The sequence below is a fragment of the Rhyacophila brunnea genome, unplaced genomic scaffold (genome assembly GCF_057557595.1).
Source record: "Rhyacophila brunnea isolate RB1 unplaced genomic scaffold, BYU_Rbru_1.0 scaffold_4, whole genome shotgun sequence".
Lineage (NCBI taxonomy): Eukaryota > Metazoa > Arthropoda > Insecta > Trichoptera > Rhyacophilidae > Rhyacophila > Rhyacophila brunnea.
The window spans coordinates 40,292,535-40,314,827 of NW_028233068.1; positions in this window are offsets into that span (position 1 = coordinate 40,292,535).

The window sequence follows — 22,293 nt, forward strand, 5'->3', positions numbered from 1 at the left end:
AAAATAAGGACTGAAAACCATAGAGACAGCATAAAATAATGGTTTTCCAACGATGGATCGGGAGTAGTTCAAATAACGATTTAAATATAAGATTTACAATCATACCTTAAAATTTGTAATACTAGGTACGAGGGTGGGTCAATAAGTCCTTAGAAAAGCCGACAGGTGGCGCGACTAGTACTGTAAGCGGTTTGTTTTCATGCAGCGGCACTACCGATTCAGTATGCTGCGAAGTTTCAATCAGATTGGTCGGGTTGTTGTGTGTTTCTCGTACATTTAAAAAAAAAATGGAAAATGGAAAAATGGAAAATGGAGAAAATTGAGTTTAGAGCTGTTATTAAACATTTTAATATAAAAGGGTTAACAGCAAAGGAAATAAAAAATGAGTTGGATTTAGTTCACGGCATATCTGCTCCTTCACTTGCAACTATTTATAACTGGTTAAATGAATTTAAACGTGGTCGTACATCAACAAAGGATGAACCACGCTCAAGACGTCCTGTAGAGGTGACTACACCAGAAATGATCAATAAAATCCACGATATGGTGTTAAGTGACCGAAGATTAAAGTTGAGTGAGATAATTGAGGTTACAGGGATCTCAAAAGGTAGCATCATTTCTATTTTACATGACAAATTGGGCATGAAAAATATTTCTGCAAGATGGGTGCCGCGTTTGCTCACAGTCGACAATAAACGCAATAGGGTGGTGGCCTCTAAAGCCCTGTTGTCGCTCATGCAACGCAATCCGGATGAATTTTTTCGTCGCTTTGTGACTGTAGATGAAACATGGATACACCACTATACTCCCGAGACGAAAGAACAGTCAAAGCAGTGGATTGCGAAGACAAACCATGTCCAAAGAAGGCGAAAACCGTAAAATCAGCTGGTAAGGTTATGGCTACTGTATTTTGGGATGCACGTGAAATTATTTTCGTTGACTATTTGGAAAAAGGAAAAACAATAACAGGGGATTATTATGCATCTTTATTGGACCAGCTAAAAAACGAAATTGAAGAAAAACGGCCTCATTTAAACAGAAAAAAAATCCTCTTTCATCAGGACAATGCCCGTGTTCACACATGTTTACGATCAATGGCTAAAATTGAAGAATTGAAGTTCGAATTGGTCGACCACCCACCGTATTCGCCAGATTTAGCCCCCAGTAACTTTTTCCTTTTCCCAAACTTAAAAAAAATGGCTAAGTGGACAACGTTTTTTTTCAAATGAAGAAGTCATCGATCGGACAAATGCTTATTTTGAGGACCTTCCGAAAACTTATTTTTCTGACGGTTTAAAAAAATTGAGAAACGTCTAACCAAGTGTATTGAGCTCCAAGGAGATTATGTTGAGAAATAAAAAAAAAATACAAAAATAAAAACTGTTTTAATGCTTTTTTCTAAGGAATTATTGACCCACCCTCGTATCTTAATTTTAACAAAAGATTTACATCAAGTAAAATATACGGAAAATGAAACATCATAAATTTGCCTCGCTATGTATTTGTGAAAAGTTTTAATAATATCAAAACATGAGTTATGAGTGTGAACTTCAATACATTTTAAATAATGTATTTAAGCCTATAGCACATAAGTAAGAAAATATAGATACTACAATTAGTTTGAAATATATTTCTTGGTCATTAACATTAAGCGGTCTAAAATGAACCCTGTGTCTAGTCACAGTTATCTAAATAAGTGGTCTTATGCTTTATGTGTAACTTGAAATGAGAACGCGTCTAAGTGAGATTCCACAATAATTCTCATTCCAAGTAACCCATAGCCTCACGTTCTTACTTACATATTCAAATGAAGTGAGCTCCAAGAAGTGCGTAATCATATTGAATCGGCATACATTTATAGTGAACAGAGAAATATTGTAATTTTGAGATTTAATTTGAAAGACTTATCTATAATGGTACAAATAAACTACCGAAGGGCTATACCTAACGGTACTTTTAATTAAACATATCTCTCATTTTGTATACCAACTAATGTTTGTTGAACTGTACCTATATGTAAATCTATCTACAGAGGTACCATAGGCGACACGCGGTCGTATTGGATTGTGTTGAGCAATGCTTGTTTCTATGCTAGCAAACAATACCACTACAACTGCATTGTGATTTTACCATGTCCATTGTGCCACTATATACTGATTTACCTATACGTATATTGTCTTGATAAATTCTGCCAATATCTTTTTTATTTGTTGTGTTAAATTTCAGTAATCGGTTACACAACTTGGTGTATAAATAAATAGATAATAAGAATTAGTAATATTTTTCGTATGTGATATCACCTGTAAACGTGCATGGATTTACTTGCACCAAAAGTGTGTATTTAAACTATTGCGATAATAACTTTACTGTTAACACGTAAAAAAACTGACTGTCACGCCAATCTCATTCTTCAAAAGTAAGCGAGACGCGATGTTATCATTTTCTGGTAGTATTTAACAGCCGTGGTAATCGGTTAACCTCAAAATGAGTCTCTGCACGGTGTAGTTAGTTTTTTTCCAGCATGTTTGCTACTATTTGCATAGACGCAGATATCGAAAAAATCCCAACTGTCGCATGAAAATTCAGAAGCTTCCAAACTTTTTTAATTCATGTATGCAATCTTGCAACATGCACGATAATACATATTTATACGTACATTTTTTTGTTATGGATCATACGTACTGTCAACAGTAAATCGATGCACGTATAAACGGAGTATAAAACTAAATAATTCAGATTGTCAGTGATAATATACATAATATCTAATCAGGTACCTAAAAGAGACTAATATCGTTATTAGACTAGAAATCTTATGACCATAAACATACTTATTTAATATAATTTCATTATTATTACACAACTAGTATTTGAGATGGTCTCTTCAATGTCGTTTTAATATTTTAAATTTGTTACTCTACTAACTTACTACTGAATAGGTCTTTGCAGATTTACAAAAGATAGCCTTGAATAATTAATAACATCAAATTTATTTTTTAAGTTACCTACGTAAATATATTACAAAATTTATCATTTGATTACTACTTATTACATCTATCAATTGAATTAGAATTTCTAGTTCTATTTTCATTTTCTTCGATAAAAAAACTAATAATTATATTTGAAAACTCTTGTTTACGATATTTCAAAATGTTATATATTATATTTTATTTATATATTTGCCGTGCTATTTTTAATGATCAAAATTCTTAAATTAAAAAATAAGTAAAACACCCTGAGCTCTTTTAATTGGTTATGTTGTCAATGTTTATCAAAATATTTTTTTTTGTATTATTTAAATCATGGCTTCACAAATCAAAGGATATAGAAATACGAAGCTTTGTATTGACATGGATAACAAGCTTTTGAAATTTAAAGCAAATGACAAACTTTGGGCTTTTGAGCTTAACGAACCATTTCCTTTTCCGGCATTTAAAGATGAAAATCTCAATTCCAAACATGAAACAAAAAAAAAACAAATTAAGCTTAATTACAAACCAACTTCATTCAAAAATATCTTCACATTTTTATAACATTGCCCTATGCTTTTTGCTAAAAAATGTATATTTTATACATTAAAAATTGTTAAAAAATGTTGGTAAAAATAAAATAAAATAATTAGGAGAGATTATTTTTCACCATAATAATAGATATAATAGGTTTCTTGGCGATCATTTTATGATTTCATGAAAAAAAATTAACCAAAAATGTAGGTATTTATTTTCTTGAAATTACGAAATCGGTAAATCTTTACTTCTTCCATATTGAATCATTACCGCAAAAGTCGGGTGGTATAATCCAGCAGACCACGGCTGATGATGATGGTATTATACATAACTTCATATTCTTAACTATAATAATTTCACACTGCAATTAAAATTATGAGTTGTTACTTCCACTATTGCATTTAAAATACAATATATTATCAATAAATAATTCACTAAAATAAATTATCAAAGCCACATTTTTGATGAAAAAAATAAAGTGAGCGTTTCACTTATCATCCCCAATTTGCTACATGTTTCTACTTCGCTGAACATCTGTGCGCTACATTGACTTAAATGTGGGTCAAGGTTAACGACGAAATAAAACCCGCTCGAGGATTAAAGCGCATTTTATGTATGGAAGTATTTGTGTTAGAACGTTTTTATTTAAAGAACTAAGACATGATAATACTTAAACTCGCAAATTAAAATGAGTGGATAAGAAGTATTTAATTAAAAGTTACCCTAGTTGCTTTATTAAATTTAAAGTGAAAAAGCATTTCCTTTGTCAAACATGTTGGAATAGATATTATATTACGTTAAATACTGAGTTATTACGAGATTGATTATGACAGAATAATAATATGTTTACGTACTTACTATTTATATGAGTAACTTCGTCTTCTTACCTTATATCTGAAACAGAAAAAAAGTATTAGATATATTGCAATATAAAAAAACTTAAAATTCGGAATTAAACAAAGTCAATTAGTATAATAATAAAATGCCAATATTACTTTTAAATAAATATTTAATATGATATATATTAAGAGAAAAAATGTCCCCTAAGTACGTATGTTTAACTAACATATTATCTTCTAAAAGTTTAACATTTTGGTATTATGGTTGATGCATTCAGTTAACCGAATATAGATTTTTTACGAATTACGAACTTTATTAAATTCTTAACACATTACCTAGTTCAATTATCTACTATGACAATTATATAATGACAATTTAATGTGTATCTAATGTAACTACTACGGGTTTTCACAAATACTTTTATTGCAGTAATTTATTATATAAATAAGAATTAATTACTGTATTCTTTGTCAGTGTGCATTTACCAGTTGCAAAGGGTAGAGGTAGGCTGTTAAGATCCGACATAAATAGTGCACATTAAACTTTGTTAGTCATACGTATTTGTTTTTATTGAACTAATACTACAATAATTTACAGTTGGTGTTGGTTAATTTTTAAAAATCAATTAACCCTTGCCTAAACCAAACCATAATAGTTTTGATATATTTTAGGCGATACGACAAAATTTGGCACTCTTTCTCATTCATACTTATTTGTTTTCGTTGGGTTGAGAAAACATATTACCTACACAATTGTTAGTTTATTTTTTTTTAATTTATTAAGCCCTGCATCAACCAAAATATTATATGTAAAACATATTAATCTATTAAAGTTATTTATGAATTAATTCTATAATTTTAGATATTTTATAGATAGACGAGTATTTTTTGACTATTATCTAGTATGGCTTTGTTTTCGCAGGTATTAATCGAATTTTAAAAACTAACCAACAACATCTGTAAATTGTAGTCTTATTTCAGTGACCTAATATGTCTGATAAAGTTTAATGTGCACTATTTATGGCGGATCTTAACAGCCTACCTCCACCTTTCGCTACTGGCATTTACCATTAGTGAGTACGCACAGAGCATGAAGATGTCGAAAGGCAATACGTGGGTTGCAAAATAGGTCTCAAATAGAATAGTGCAAAACTTAAATCAATTAGAAATACAATTTAAGTACCCTCGGTCAATAGTGTATTATTTAAGACAGTGCTCCGAAACCTTTTCTCACCCACGGCACACTAAAGGTATTCCTAGAATTCCGCGGCACACCACACGTAAAACAATTTATACACCAAAACATGGACCCCACATACTCTAAAATAGCGTTGATTGTATGTTTAGCGATTTTTGAAATTTATTAATATATCCACTTGAATTATGGTAGGTCCTTTGGTACATTTGCAGAAATCCTTGTCTTTAACTCCTTCTAATTTATCAGAACACATCAAAATATTTTCATTCTGACCTTGCATTGTTATATTAAGTCTATGCAAGTGCTCAAATATATTACCAGCCACGTACGCAAATTTGGCTATTTGTATAAAAGTATTGTATAATATACAAAAGTATTTGTGTTTTTTTTTTGAAGCAATGCTCCGCGCCGCACCTAGCATCGTCTCACAGCACACCAGTTGCGGAGCACTGATTTAAGATATAGAATTATTTCTATTACGTTAAGTCAACGAAGTCTGACAGTAGTTATTAAGCGGATTCATAAATGATATTCATAAAATAAGAATGTGAATAATATTTCGATTGGATAGGTGGGCAGACCACATGGAGTGCGTTGATAATAGTAGGTATTCCGTGCAAGTAGGGGTTTTGTGAAAGCTCTGAAGGACAAAGAGAATGTGAATATTCGAGGATAAGATAGTGTAAGCTGTAATTCAAGTTCAGTCGTAATACTTTATGATACCGGGACCCAAGTTATGCTTTGGTCCCAAAAATGGTGCAGCTAAAACTAACGAACAGCCAAATAAATATGCATAATCAAAATAAATTTGGATCATCGTGTCAATTAATAATTTAACATTTTCAATGCAATTTAATACATTTAATATAATCAACTAGCGATAGGCAAATCCTTTACTTACCAGAGGAAACTAGCAGAAAAATACGAAGCTGTAATTTGATTTTTGACTAATTATTATTCATAGTTTTAATATTTGTTTATATTTATTTAAAAAAAACATCGATTTTTAATGTAAATATAAATGTTTATAACTTGAAATTCTTTATATTTATATCAAATTGAGCTTAAATATTGGATCCATACCTAAATAAGATTTTTTTAAATGTATAATATACATATCTTTGACTTAAAATAAAAAATATTTTTCTTTTTAATATTTTCAGATACTCCATATTTATTAATTAATGCAGTTTAAATTGTAAATTATCAAAAAAAATGTCTCAAATTGCAAGCTTCGTATTTTCCCACTAGGTGCCTCTGGGAGGTAGAAACTTTGCCTTAATGACTTTTTCCTCGTAAAATACAGAAAATTGAAAATACACGTTAGATTTGTTTTTCTATCATCAAACTGCATATATTTTTAAACCACAGGCAGACACGTATTATAGATTACTTAGTTGCATACTTAAAATACGTGAATAATTAATATAATAAAATAATCATTATTTTTTAATGAGTTCAATAATAACAATACGAGTATGTAAAATAAATATTGATATCTATGTAAAACAACTTAATTTGCTTAAATTAAACCTGATAGAATATAATATATTGTTACATTTACTTAAATACTTACCAGCTTATTTTTAACTATTTTTTTTCTAAAATAGCATATTGTGTTGACCAAAGGTTTCTATATAAGCTCCAAAGAAGAAAACAAGTAAGCTTGTTAACGAAAAAAAGAGCTTTCTTTTCAATAATCAGCTTAAGGTTTCCATGAAAACAACCATTTGTTATTGCGATTATTCTTTGTGGGGATAAAATTAAATAACCGGTAATTTTATTTAATATGAGATTACGTTGTTAGATAGCTACATTTGTGGGAAGGGTAATGCTACAGCTATTTGACTTTATACATGATTGCATTATAATGTTAACGCGTTTACTAATCCAGTAATGCATAATATGGTTTACTGAGAATCAGTAGATAATGCAAGTGGATAATATACTGTAGTGCAGGGTTTCCCAAACTATGTTCCGCGGAACACCAGTGTTCCGTTGAACCTGAATAGGTGTTTCGCGACAATATGAAAAGGTTTTATATACTGCAACACATTTAAAAATCTTCTACTAAGTCGAAGTAAAATAAGTAAAACTAAAATAATTAAAGAATCTAGTTCATAACGAAAGGCGAGTGATGATCAATCTCCACTAATGTTTATGACGTCAAATATCTATATATGTTATGGCTCACACAAAGGGGAGGGCTGACAGGCCTCTAGCCTGAGATATTGACCAGCCAAGTGAGATAAACACACATCACAAACATGCACTAATAGTAAAAAAATGTCGCCTGCGGTGCTGTTTCACTTCAAGCTTACTAACATTTCTTAATATGTGGTTTTGTCATACTTACAATAATTGTTGACTGTTGTCGATATTTTACATGTCCATAATTGTGCATATCAACATAAAAGTGGGTGTATTAAAAATTCAAAAAGTCGCTAAAAATACCCTTAATTTTACCTCGAACACCATTTGCAACATACAACTGTAGATTGTCACATTGTATTTAACCTTAGCGATAAGTAGAGGGTCCGCCAAAGATTCTAGCCTGGTGGCTCGCTTCGGGATGTGGGGGGCATGATCTAGGTACAGGCGGAGGACCATCTTTTCTCACACCGCGCGCATGAAAAAGATGGGGTATATTGTTTTTAACTGACCGGCTGACAAGTCTTGTCAGTTCAACGCCAAAATTGGCAGAACGGTTAGCTGCGCTAATAAATAACCTACAAAATAAACTAAGTATTCCGTTAAAATTTCCGGGTTTGCGAAGTGTTTCATTGCAATAAAAGTTTGCGAAACCCTGCTGTAGTGGATATTAGCAGCTTTGTAATATTCATTAAATTTTATTAACTCACGGTATTTATAAACATTTAAATTTTAAATTATTACTTATTAAATATTTACATGGTGGCAACCGAGGCCAATTTTGCGGCCTTTACTAAATTCGCCAGAGCGTAAGGGGAGCGGGACACTCTCGACTCCCCTTGCGACTCTTCAAATTAAAGTCACTCTGATAGTTGCAATATAAATTAACATCATGCATTCGCACTTCAGTGCAAGGTTGCATCACCAGTCCCGTGCGGCTCTGCTCGGGACAAAATGAGGGCTTAAATTCTTTGATCTGGCACACGTAAGGGTTATGTTAACCGGCTGCGTATGACATGGCTGCATAGTGCATATACATAACGGGAGAGGAGGTGGGAGTTTTACATACCATGTTTTATTAAATATTTACTTATTACCAGATTTTCCCATACCTGAAATTTTTTTAGCCACGTTCTTTTATGCATTAATTTGGTATGTAAACGGCTCATACCAAATTAATTATTCTATTTTATAAAAAAAATATGCGTTTGTCTTTCGTGTGTCAATGTGTTGAAAGATGAAACCCAGGTCGCAAAAAAATACCTATTCAAATAGAAATAACTTTAACTAGTTAACATTTTAATTAATTTATGACTGCCTGTTACCAAATATCTGTCCCCTGGGTGTCCAAATATTCGACTCTGGAGATCAAAATATGCTTTGAAGATGCCAACTGAGCTCGGTCATCGTTTAACTGGTAAAACAGGTGAAAACCGCTCAACTAAGTACCTGAGATAGCGAACGAGCATATAAAACCAATAGGGTAGATATTTTATATATAGTGATATTTAGAGTTTCATAAATAATATTTTATATAAAATAATTATATTAATGTTACACAGTTGCTCATTATAATTTTATTCAACTCTTTTTATTGTTATGGTTGTGTTTAATGTCAATTATTCTCTATGTAATCAAAATAATATCCATTCTATCTACGCTTTCAGTAAATAAAATAAATATACATATAATCATAAAATAATGAAACATACTGCTTATGACATATGTTAGGGTTTATATCGGAGGGTTTGTTTTTCCTTTATTTGAGGTAGTTGGATATTAGATATATTTTACTTTTCACGCAATACATAGGACATAGATGTTTTTGGATGTAATAAAAACATAGGTGAAAATATATCTAATAATCGGCAAGATGTCAAATGTTTTATTCATATAGATATACATATTCAAGTAAGTATTAACGTCCTATTGTAGGAATAAAATTACACTTTTAGATTATCATAAGATATGAGTGTAATGTTGGTTTCTATTCAAATGCCGTATCAATCTGTATAAGTTTTTTTCCCCAGATTTCAACCATGCTATGCTATAAGTACTAATATTGCAAATATTTAGATTCAATCTTCACACTAGATCTACTTAAAATTATTAAATCACACTTGAATATTAATTTGAAACGGAATTATTTCAATAAATTGAATTAATATTGCGTTACTAATAATAATTGAATGGTTTTCTTTAAACAAATACACCTACGAAATTTTGAAAATTATTTTACCATTTTGTTTTTCCAAGAGGTGGCTTTATGCTCCGGGAAAGTAATTTGATTTTATTCGAAATTAATTTATTTGTTTTAATTAATTATCTTTGTTTACAAATATACGAGTATTATTCAAAATACTCCACTTTAATTTAACAGCGAATAACACTGGGATAACTTTGCTTTTTGCAGATTTAATAAGGCGCCAAAGCTTTCAGAGTTATAATAAAATGACATTTCGTAAGTATAAAATTTCCAGGGCGTCTTTATTATATTTTATGTCTTTATCATGTCAGGTTACATTTTAACACAAAGGAACATAACAGACACTAGCTCGTTGAATAAAGAAGCAGACATAAGACTTGTGAACGAAAGACACAATGAAAAATTAGGTTAAGAGCTTTGATAGATTTCCTTTATTATAAGAAGTAAATAGCAAACACCCATTGTTATAAATTTTATTTTATAGTTATCCGTGGGCACCCACGTAGTTTTTTTTTAATATATCAAGCAAATGGTGTAAGTGTTTTTATTGTATGGCAATGAAGCCTGGAGAAATATTGCAGTGATATTGGATAGAATATTGGTTTTTCTTATGTAAAAATATTTTATAGAAATATCCAACAGAGAGCGCAAAGCTGGAAGAATAATAAATAATTATGAACTATACAGCGTTTATAATAAAATTCATATAAGATCTTCATGTATTTAAATATAGTTATATGAAATATTCACTTCAAGTCATAGATAGATGTTCGAAAATTTTCAATGGAGTAAATTTTGCTCCAATGCTTCTCAAACTTTTTTATACCACGGCCCGAAATCAGAAAAAATCCAAGGGTCCCCTCCCCAAAAAATTTAGTCTTCAGAGACCAACAGCACTATATTTACAATTAATTATTATTATTGCAGGTAAATTGTTATTAAAAATAATGGAACATTTGATTTACTTGCTTTACTTTACTTTTCGTAAAGCAAAAATAAAAACAAAAATAAAAAATATACTTCACGTTATTACTGTCAAAACCTATAAAAACAATTTAATGAGAGAGGTGTGATTGCATATTTTCGCATAAATAATTTATAAATATCAATAGATCCATATCGGATAAAATATTGTGATCATGTCAAAATTCAACCTTGAGATTTTGACTAATTTTTATCAGGTATCGTCCAGTGATCATGTTTTATGTTATTTTTTTTCAAATACTAAAATATTTCGCGGCTCCCTAGCAAGAGCTAAAGGGACCTCTAGGAGGCCGCGCCCTCTAGTTTGAAAAGTACTGGAGTAAAGGATGATACCTGAAATGCAAATGTAGGGATAAATTATATAAAATTGGATAAAAAGAGAAAATAATGGCACCTAAAAATATTTTAAAAAATCTTCATTAAAATATCAAACCTACAAAACAATTAAAATTAAACACGTGAAAACGATAAAAATACTACTGCTTTTTGCAATAAACTACTGTCGTAAACATAGATTTTGTACTTTTATACACTTTTTGAACATCACCAACAAAGTTTGGACCATAAAACGGCATCTAAGTTAGTCTGGTTTTTGAAAAACTCCGATATTAATGTGTTATCAAAAATGAAACAGCACTATTTTTAAATCACCTAAATTGGAGATCAATGAAAAATTTCAGTGATTTAATCATTTTATTATATTGTATGTTCGATAATTCCATTATTCTACATTACAGTTATTTTGTATGTACAACTTTATATACTCCTGGAGACTAAGAAGATTGGATGAGGAGAATCAAGAAGAAAAAAACTCGCTTTTAAGTATACCGACATTAAAAAATGGCAGTGTATATTACGAGTCATTGAACAAATGTAATTAATATGTAGGTACTTAATGAAAACATTAAAATATAATTACGGCTTAAATGGAGAATTCCAAAAACTAGACATTAATTAATATTAAACCTCTCTAGTAATGTGTATAGTTTAAAAAAAAAAGCATTCGCTTCGAAGCATAATGTTTAATTTCTTACAACGTTTTTATGGCATTCCTGAAACAAGGCTTTTGAAAATTATCAAGAAGTAGCACTCACGAAAAACAATCATTTCCGAACAGAAAATAACTTCCATTTAATGATAAGTACCGGCGTTACTCGGTTATTTTATATAACTTGTACATCAGCTGTTACAGACACGCCCCAAAATACTAAATACATTCTTAAAACAAACATTACCTTACAATATTGTAATAACATTCTAATAAAACACAGCGATTTCCAGTCATTATAGTTTACGCAGAGATATATACGTTATGGTGTAAATAATAGGTACATAATCATTTATTTTTCCTTATAATAACATGATCATAATATTATATTTGTAGTGTCTGTTCATATGACGTATGAATTAATAATTTTATTTTGAAATTGTATAATATGGTTTATTAACTTGCAGAACTAAACAGTTATTTAGCATATTTATTTTGAATCCCTCGCCAATTTTTGTAGTGGAAAATAATTTTTAATTATTAAATTAATACCAAAAACTCCATAATCATGACAATTAAATAATATGAGAATAACTTTATATAAAAATAAATCAAAGAAATCATAAAAAATAATGAATAAAAATACTTTATTACATTTTTGTCCTATATGAGATGTTAAGGGTTCAGATAAAACTGAAGAATTTTGGATATTTTTGAGAGCTGAAGCTTGTGAAGTTGAACAACTTTTACATTAGGATTCCTTTTTTTCTAATCCCAAAAATTACTTCATGATCACATATAATATATTAAACAAGTGTTATCATTAATGTCGCCATATATTTATATATATGTATTATTATTTTATTACTTAGCTCTCGAAGACACAATATTAACATTCTTAAAATACGACCTTTATAATATAGCATGTATTTTGTTAGCATATTATACAATATCTGTACGATACTGGAATTACTGTGTTAATAACAATCTAATAGCTGGCTAGCCCTGTGGCGTCGCTACAAGAATGACATACGCGCTGCAAGTTTGACATAGAAAGAGGCTGGGACGTGGCCGAGCAAAATGGCGCAACCTTGTGATCCAAAGCAAGAGCGTGACAGGATAAAATTAGTATGTTGTATCGTATCGTATCAGTTAAAAAAACTATTTGAAAAACTTGAATTCTAAATAACTAGAGTATAAAAAAAACAGTGATACTCTAAAGAGTTTCCCAAACTTTTCTGCAATGGTACCCTTCGCAAATCCTGAAATATTGACGGAAGACCTTGTTTATTATTTTGTAGGGTAAGTAAATAATACATACTTAATCATTAAAAAAATATGAAAAAATGAGAAAAAAACAATAATTATATATTTACTAATAATTATTTTTTAAATTTAACATAAACAAATTTAATATGTGCATGAAGTTCTTAATGACATCGATGATTTTTGGTATTTGAATTGCTGATCTGTTTTCATCACAATTTTATAAAGTTGAATTTTTATAATTTATGTGGCGTCTAGCCTGTTCCTGGACCTGAATTTGTTGCAGCATAATAATAAAATCTTGCTTCTCATACAGTCGCAATAGTATTTTTCCTCTGAATAGCTTTTTCTCTTCAGTATAATATTATAATTAAAGTGCATTATGTTTACCGCTCATTTCATTGCACAAATTTTTAAATAACCAGGATTGAAGTGACCGAAATTTTAAACAGTTAATCATCCGTAACATTTTTTAAATACGTACATTTTTTATTTTCAGTTTTCGCGGAACATAGTTTGGGGAACTTTTCTGTAAAGCATTGTAAACGATCTCACTACGATTTTATTGCTACTAAAAATATTACAAGCAAGATAATGTGTTCAAATTACTAAGACATGGAGTAAACTATTACATCCGGACCGTAAGCATAACCCGTAAAAAAATATTACGGCATGATGGAATAGTTACACTATAATATTATATTATTACATTACTGCCCTGTTAGTACAACAGTATTACAAAATCTACAGTTAGTACTAAATTAATAAGAAATCCTTTGAATTTGATCTGAAATGTTTATTACAACAAATATACCTAAACAATATTGTTACTTTATTATCTTTCTAGAAAATAATAAATATTACTGAGAGGAATTATTAAATAAATATAAGAATACCTGTTTGCTTGGCCCCCACATAGGGGGCTGACAGGGCTCTGGCCTGGGGGTCCGGGCTTAGGCGGGGCCCAGCGTGATGGGTGAGACCAGATAAGTGAGATAAACGCACATTAAAAATTTGCTCTAATAGTACTGCTTTATATATTTTACTTCAGATATATTTTTTTTTTAAATATGTGTTTATGCGATACAATTTCTGACTATTGTGTGTCAATACTCGACAACTCCATAATTCAAGTAGATATTTTCAAAAATACAAAAATTGCTAAATAATTTTACCTCACACATCATTTGGAAAATGCTTGTATAGTGTCACATTCCCTTTAACCTTAGCGATAGGTAGGGGGGCGTCAAATATTTTAGCCTACGGAACCGTTTCAGGATGTGTACCCACACAAATAATAATATTCATCAATAAATCAATAAAATCTGCTTTTATTTATGGAAAATATTATGATTGATGATAATAATGTATATTATGATGAATAAATAAATAATTAAAATATAATGATAATTCCTTTACATCTGTTAATAAATATATAATTAATAAACGATTGTTTAGTTTTAAAATTATAAAAAATAACTCACCTTGTCAGAAAGTTTTGAAAATAATTTTAAACAACCCTTGCCTGATAGACATTAAGTAAATCCACTGCATCCATGTTCTGGATCTATCCATACTTCCGTAAAAAAACATGTAATTTTTATTAAACTGCAGAATTCAAGATCCAATAATTTAGCATATAAATAAAGCCACCAATGTCAATAAAAATAAAAAATAATAATTTTGTACATACTATAGTAAGACTTGTTCAGGAATACGTAGAAACTATCCATACTTAGATACGTCATCGACCTCTTAAGGGGGGACATGCTCGTCGAAGGTCAAAATTGAGTTTTTATTGTATTTTCAAACTATGATCCTGGACACTCCTTAAACGTTGTAGATAATCTATTTATAAAATTTTGAAGCCTTATTATCCTTTATAGTTATTTTAAACATTTGATGACTGCATAAAGTATTTTTGTTACATAAAATAGTATTCTTTTAAACCTCTCGCTCTAATGTTTTAGAATATAGTCATATTTCGGTACATAACTGTGCAGTGGTGTTAAGATTTTTTACATTTATTAATTTTTAAACGCATTTATAAAACCATTAGTATAATATATTACGAGATAATTTTTGTAAAATATTCACGATAAAAAATTATATCGATAATCTCTGTGATCCCAAATTTGACAAGAATTAGGCATTTTATTATTCAAAAAATCGGCAAGATTAACACATTTGAAGATGATTCTACTATCAAAGATAATAAGGCTTCAAAATTATATAAATAGATTATCTACGACGTTTAAGGAGTGTCCAGGATCATGGTTTGAAAATACAATAAAAACTCAATTTTGACCTACGACGAGCACGTGGGCCGTTAAGAATCTACAGCTCAGTGTCAGTAAATTTTCCTACGCAGTCGTCTAATAATAAGAATCATCCTCAAATGTTTTAATCTTGCCGATTTTTTGAATAATAAAATGCCTAATTCTTGTCAAATTTGGGATCACAGAGATTATCAATATATTTTTTTATCGTGAATATTTTACAAAAATTATCTCATAATAAATTATACTAATGGTTTTATAAATGCGTTTAAAAATTAAGAAATGTAAAAAATCTTAACACCACTACACAGTTATGTACCGAAATATGACTATATTCTAAAACATTAGAGCGAGAGGTTTAAAAGAATATTATTTTATGTAACAAAAATACTTAATGCAGTCATCAAATGTTTAAAATAACTATCAAAGATAATAAGGCTTCAAAATTATATAAATAGATTATCTACGACGTTTAAGGAGTGTCCAGGATCATGGTTTGAAAATACAATAAAAACTCAATTTTGACCTACGACGAGCACGTGGGCCGTTAAGAATCTACAGCTCAGTGTCAGTAAATTTTCCTACGCAGTCGTCTAATATCTTGTTGGCTATGATCTGATCATCGTAACTGAATTATCAAGGCCATGAGAAATTAATTGTCTTACAAACCTCAGCACGAGATAAAATAACAATTTCCTCTCTCTGTCCACTTATATAAATATTAAATATTTTTTCATTAGAAATATCTATTTCTCCGCCAATCAGAACGAGAAACTATTGTTTAAACTATAATGATTACAATTCACATTACAAGTTGTACTCGTGACTGTACATATTCCCCTTTCATTCCTTAATTTTTTTCTTTTTTATATATAGGACAAAAAGTCATAAGCTCTTCGTCAATACGTACATAATGACGAGCTGTAAAGACGCCGAGAATAAGCAAAAGCTTAGAGAAAGCACGTTTGGTTGTATTATGTCAAACTGTACCGCCCTACGTAAAATAATCGAGAAATAAAGTTTTGTTCAGATTCTATTCATTTTTATCTACAAAAGCGAAGGTCGTCGTTTTTTCACAAAAAACTTCATCGTGTGCCGGTAAGTTTACTTTCTTATTAGGTAATTATTATGGTATATTTCATAAAATCTTCGTTAAGTCGTTAAAATGTCACACAATTTCAATTTTACTGGAAAACAATAAAACTGCTTGATAAACACAACAATTTAAGACTTTCATTGTTTTATGATAAATCTGAATAAGTTATGGAACATTGAATAGTGGTGGCGATTCTTTGCAGTTGACTGAATTTTAGTGTAGTCATGATTCTCAACCACGAAGGAATGACCAAGAAGAGAAAAAACTAAGGATTTTACTTGACTATGCGGTCTTATATAAAATGAACAGACAATAAAAAAGCTTTTGAGAAAATTACCATATGTGTACGTCCATAAAAATTAATATTTCAGATGTCCCTTTTCATGCCATATTATTTCTGGTTCGTCTAAAAAGATAAAAACTAGTTCATTTACCTACATAAAAAATTGAATATTTGTATTTTTTACACAAAATTAACTATTCCGATATGTTTATAATCCACACATACTATAGACAATATACAAAAAATAGAGGGATTATTTTATCGGTGGTTTTACAGTTCATCGATGATGTGTGTAATCGTAATTTCTAAGATTCCGAGAATTGAATTTAGCAGATTATTTCATTGTATTTTAGCTGATAAAAACAAATTGAAATAAAATATTGTTTAGTCGAGCAGTGTTTCGTGGAGAAGATATTATTTTAGAATTTCTGTCGCAATTAGGACTTATATTATTATTATCGTGTAGGTACATGTAATTGCGAACCATAACCGAATAAGAGTAAAGTTGCCAAATTCGCTTTACAAAGTGCCCACAAAAGGAGGCCTGAATATGTTAGCGAAATTGCTTTCAAACTAAATAACTTTGTGTGCCTGTGGCATTTCATCTTTTTATACACACGCGCCTGCTAACTTGTTCATATTTTGTTTATGGTTATCGATATTATAACTGTTGGTTTGTGGTTCTCACGTAAACATTCCGCTTTGAATTCTATGTGTCCCGAGGAGAAATTATCTTTGAGCTATAAATGAAAATTATTTTTCCCAGAAATTTATCTCTACCACAATCACCGTGTTAACCTTGACTATTTTCAATAATCATTGTATAATCCAAATACCCATCGTTAATGTGAAACATAATTTCATAAAAGCATTAAATACTCGACAGTTCGTTGTTAAGTTTACAATCATATGAGTATTCAGACTGATTGTTTTATTAATTTAATTGAAGTTTACGTAGTAACGTTTTTAAGTTATAATGGTTTAGAAACAAAGTTATTTTTAAAGTAGAATTATGTAACAAAAATAGTTTAATTTTAAAAATATTAAAATTGTCTTAATTTAAGGACAAAAGTATCGTTCTAGCAAAAACTGCAATTATAATACATTTTACTGATAAATTTTATTTAAAATTTTAAATATTCTATGTGCATTACAAAAATATTTACTTAAAAACTTTTTTTTTTATTCAACGAATAATGCACAATATTTGAGAATGTACCTTTCCTTATTAAACATACAAGCCGTCGTATTCCAGTGCATATGGCGCTGGCCTTTCATCCGAGGGCACTGAGTTTTGTTTTTGGTGATTATATTGATATTATTTTCTGAAAGCCGAGGTATTTGTGGTCGTTTCTCTTCCATGATACCATACGTTGCGGACCTTTTAATTACCACATTTAAATAACATGTTAATTATATCTAATGGCCACCTGATGGGCAACGCACCAGTTGCGTTGTACGTAGCGAATGGGTTTAAATACACTATTATTTCACAATACTACATACTTATTGGGCCCCATGGCTTATTGTAGTGTTAAAATAATATATATGTATAAATGTGTAATATATATGTAATGAATATGTAATATATATATTATGTAGGTTTATCAAAGCTTATTATTACATTAATATGATAGATAAACGTAAATGACGAATGTATGCACGGGTATTAGATATTATTCAGAATAGTATGTTTGGCTTACGAGTCCTATCTTTCAACAAATGAACCACTAAACATGTTAAAATAAGCAGTACAGTAAATTAAATGGAGTACGTAAAAGTTACCGTCCTATTTCACCACATATTATACGGATATATACAGATATATTACTGACTACAAATGGAAAACTGTGTAGCTCTAATTTACCAAGTTATTCCTTTCATATAATATTTACGGCAAACAAAGATGTAGGGTTTCAAATTACGGCCGTCGTGTTCTGTATTATGTATACAATTTCACAGTAAACAAATCTCAGAGCTGAATTAGCAACATTTTCAGACTTAAAACAATATGATGTTATGTTGTGTAATATAATTGATAAGATATTGTGTCAGATGATTAAAATTTTAGCCTATTTTGTACTGAACAATTTATTATTGCCCATATTTATACGATCGTTTTTCTTGAAATGTTACAAAAATATTTAATAGGTTGTCGTTCATTTTTAAGTCTAATTTTGTGACCTACCTAAATTCTTATATTTGTCATGTCTAATAATTCATGTTATATGAGTATATTCATGACATTCCTAAGTCAATTGCGATTACGCAATTGGATTACGATTTGGCAATTACGTCAACATTAAGGGCATGTGAAAGTATTCTTTTTGGAGATAATATAGTCTTGCTCTTAGACCCAATGTACCTCAAGTCCGACTATTGCTGAAAACGGCTCAAATACAGATTGTACTTTACCAACATTTTCAGGGCATATTCATATTTTCAGTGTATACATAATAAAAACCAAAAATTATTAAAACCATAAATCCGCCATTACATTAAGAGCATACTTCAGTGAAACGGCAAATAATTTTCAACTATAGGTGCGACGAAATTTTTGACTCGCTGGCAATCGGAGAGCGAAAGTCGAGCTGTGAACACGTCAATTTGTTTCGTGATGGCGATGGGGGTAATAATTCTTAAATCGTGTAAAGATGACTAAAAAACGTTACCCATTTACTTGAAAAAGAAAACATGTCAGTGAATATATTATTATTGTTACTAATAGAACAATAAACAAAACATTAAATGAGCGTAGTTATGCACAAATCAGCCAAGCTGCTGTCATAAAAACATCTCATATAAATGCGTTTTAAAGATTTTGCAAATTGCAGAATATGACATTTTCGATTTGCATAAAGCAACCAAGCTGCTGTCATACAAAAATGTCATATACATGCGTTCTAAAAATATGCAATATTCATTCTGAAAAAGCAGCCAAATGATAATATTATGTACTTACGTAAATTTTTTAAATCGTGACTGTAAGGTGTGTTTTTCTACATTCAATTAATAAACATTATTTTCTCAATTACATTAAATATTTTTCATTTTATTATATATAATATACAGATTTTTCATATAAAAAATAGTGCCAGGCAGCTAAATATTGATGTATAATTTACAAGTTTTTCGAATCATTTTCAGAATTTTGAAATTCCCATAATAATTTAGTAACTTAGAAGGCTATTTTTAAAGAAAATAATAAAAAATAAAGACTTTTCTTACAAAAATAAGAGATGGCTGCATTCTGCAGAATGCACATTCTAAAAAAATCATTTTACTCAAAACGCCTGGACTGCTAAAACACCAAAATTTCATAGATTATATGCTTTTATCTCTTCAAAAGTTATACAAAATCATATATATATATATATATAATATCTATCATTCAAAAAGTATACACAGTATACAGAGGCTTTACTGATTTAAAGAAACACAATTTACATAAAAGTGCTTCTATCTCTGTTTGAGGTTTGTGTGGCTCGGCTGCTTTGTGCATAACTACGCTCAAATGGACGCATGTTTAATTTTTATGATAAATTATAATTCGTTCGGCACGCGTCATTTACACAATCCGCGCATCGCCTAGTCACGATCTTTTTAGACCGTGCCGCAGTTGGGGTATAGCCTTAACAATAATGGTAAGATAGATCATAAGTTACGTTTTTCCGAAAGTGATATTTTTACTTAGAGCTTGTCCAGATGACGCGTGTCTTGCCGCGATATGCCGCGAGTGCATGTGGACACCTCAATGAGGTTATCTATACCTCGAACGTGCGCAAGAGATGACATGGGACGACTACGTGTGGACGGCTCAATGAGGTCACATGTACCTGGAATGCATATCTTAACAAGGCCTTAACATACACTGGCTCTCAATAAAAGTGTTGTATATACGAGAGATTAATAATACTTCCAATCCATGACGGACCATATTGACTAAGGATCAATAACATTTTAAATATATTTAGTATCAGCAGTTTATCTTTCAATATAACTAACCTACATATAGTAGGCTAATAGTCTTATTCAACTAAATAACTTTACTTACATAATAACTTATGAAACACCTGCGAGTAGATAATATATAACCACTAGAAAAAATCTTTTTGAAAAAATACAACACCCAGCGGATTTTAAACTCGCGTCCCCTGAAATTCTCGCCAGGTCACGTGGTATGAGTAAATTTATCACTATTATTACTGTACGTATATCTGTTTTATTTTATGTCTAAGTCTTTAACGTGTTGTGAATATCATGAACTAATAATTTTCAATATCCATGATGTATATATGTTACGCCGAATGTGCGAAATTGACTATTACATGAAATGGGCAAAATTTTGGCTAATTCATGTAATAGTCAAGCCCATTGCCTTATTCATGAATTAGGTAAATTATCTGCCAAGTGCGTGAATTTGCCTGGATATGGAATTCTTAAACTGTCAACATGACAGTTGAAAAAGTAAATTTAATACGGACGGTTTTATTAGTTATAAATGGACATAATATAATATTATTATTATTAGGTTAGGTTAGGTTTTGTAATTCTGAATTCAACTGAATGTCTATTTTGAGGTTAGCTAACAAGTGTCAACAAACCATCAAATCATACTATCACAAACATACAATCGACCATTACACGATTGATACCCAAGCACGAATCAGATCGCGAAAATACCTTTTAATAAAATTCTTCCGTAATCATATTATGGTTCTAGATTCTTTTTCAGGCATAATAAATGGATATAATAAACGTCATTGTAGTTATTGATTGGTATATTTTTATATAATAAATGACATTTGACACATTTGGTTAGTTTGATTAGTTGCAAAAAACACCACCGGAGCGCGACCATCTGTTTTGACCAATGCATGATCATTTAACACATTTAGTTTAGTTACAAAAAACACCACCGTAGCGCTACTATCTAATTTGCCCAATGTATGAACTAGGCAAAAAAATACTCCCGAATTCACGCACTCGGCAGATATTTTGTCTTATTCATGAATAAGGCAACGGGTTTGCATTTTTCATGATTCAGGCAAAATTTTTCCCATTTCATGTAATAGTCAATTTCGCACATTCGGCGTAACATATACATTGAAATTAATAATATACTTTTTACAATTAAGCTATGGTGCTTCATCTCCTATACTATGTGTGATACAAATACATACTTGTATGTATTAAAAAAACTACATGTGAATAAGATGCAATCGTTCTAGCCTGTATTCCAGAATAAGCAATATTTTTATAATCTAAAATACATTAAGTACAATACGATCGCGTTTTTAATTGCTACAATATTATTTGTTTATAATATTATTAAATGCAGTAGTATAATACAATCGTTGAAATTTTTCTACATTTGTTATTTTATGATCATAGCAGTAAAACAAGTTTTTTTTTAATATTTAATAAACATTCACATAGCATTGATTTAAGCTATTCTAATAATTACTTCTATATAATAGTGATGTTGTATAATCTCAAA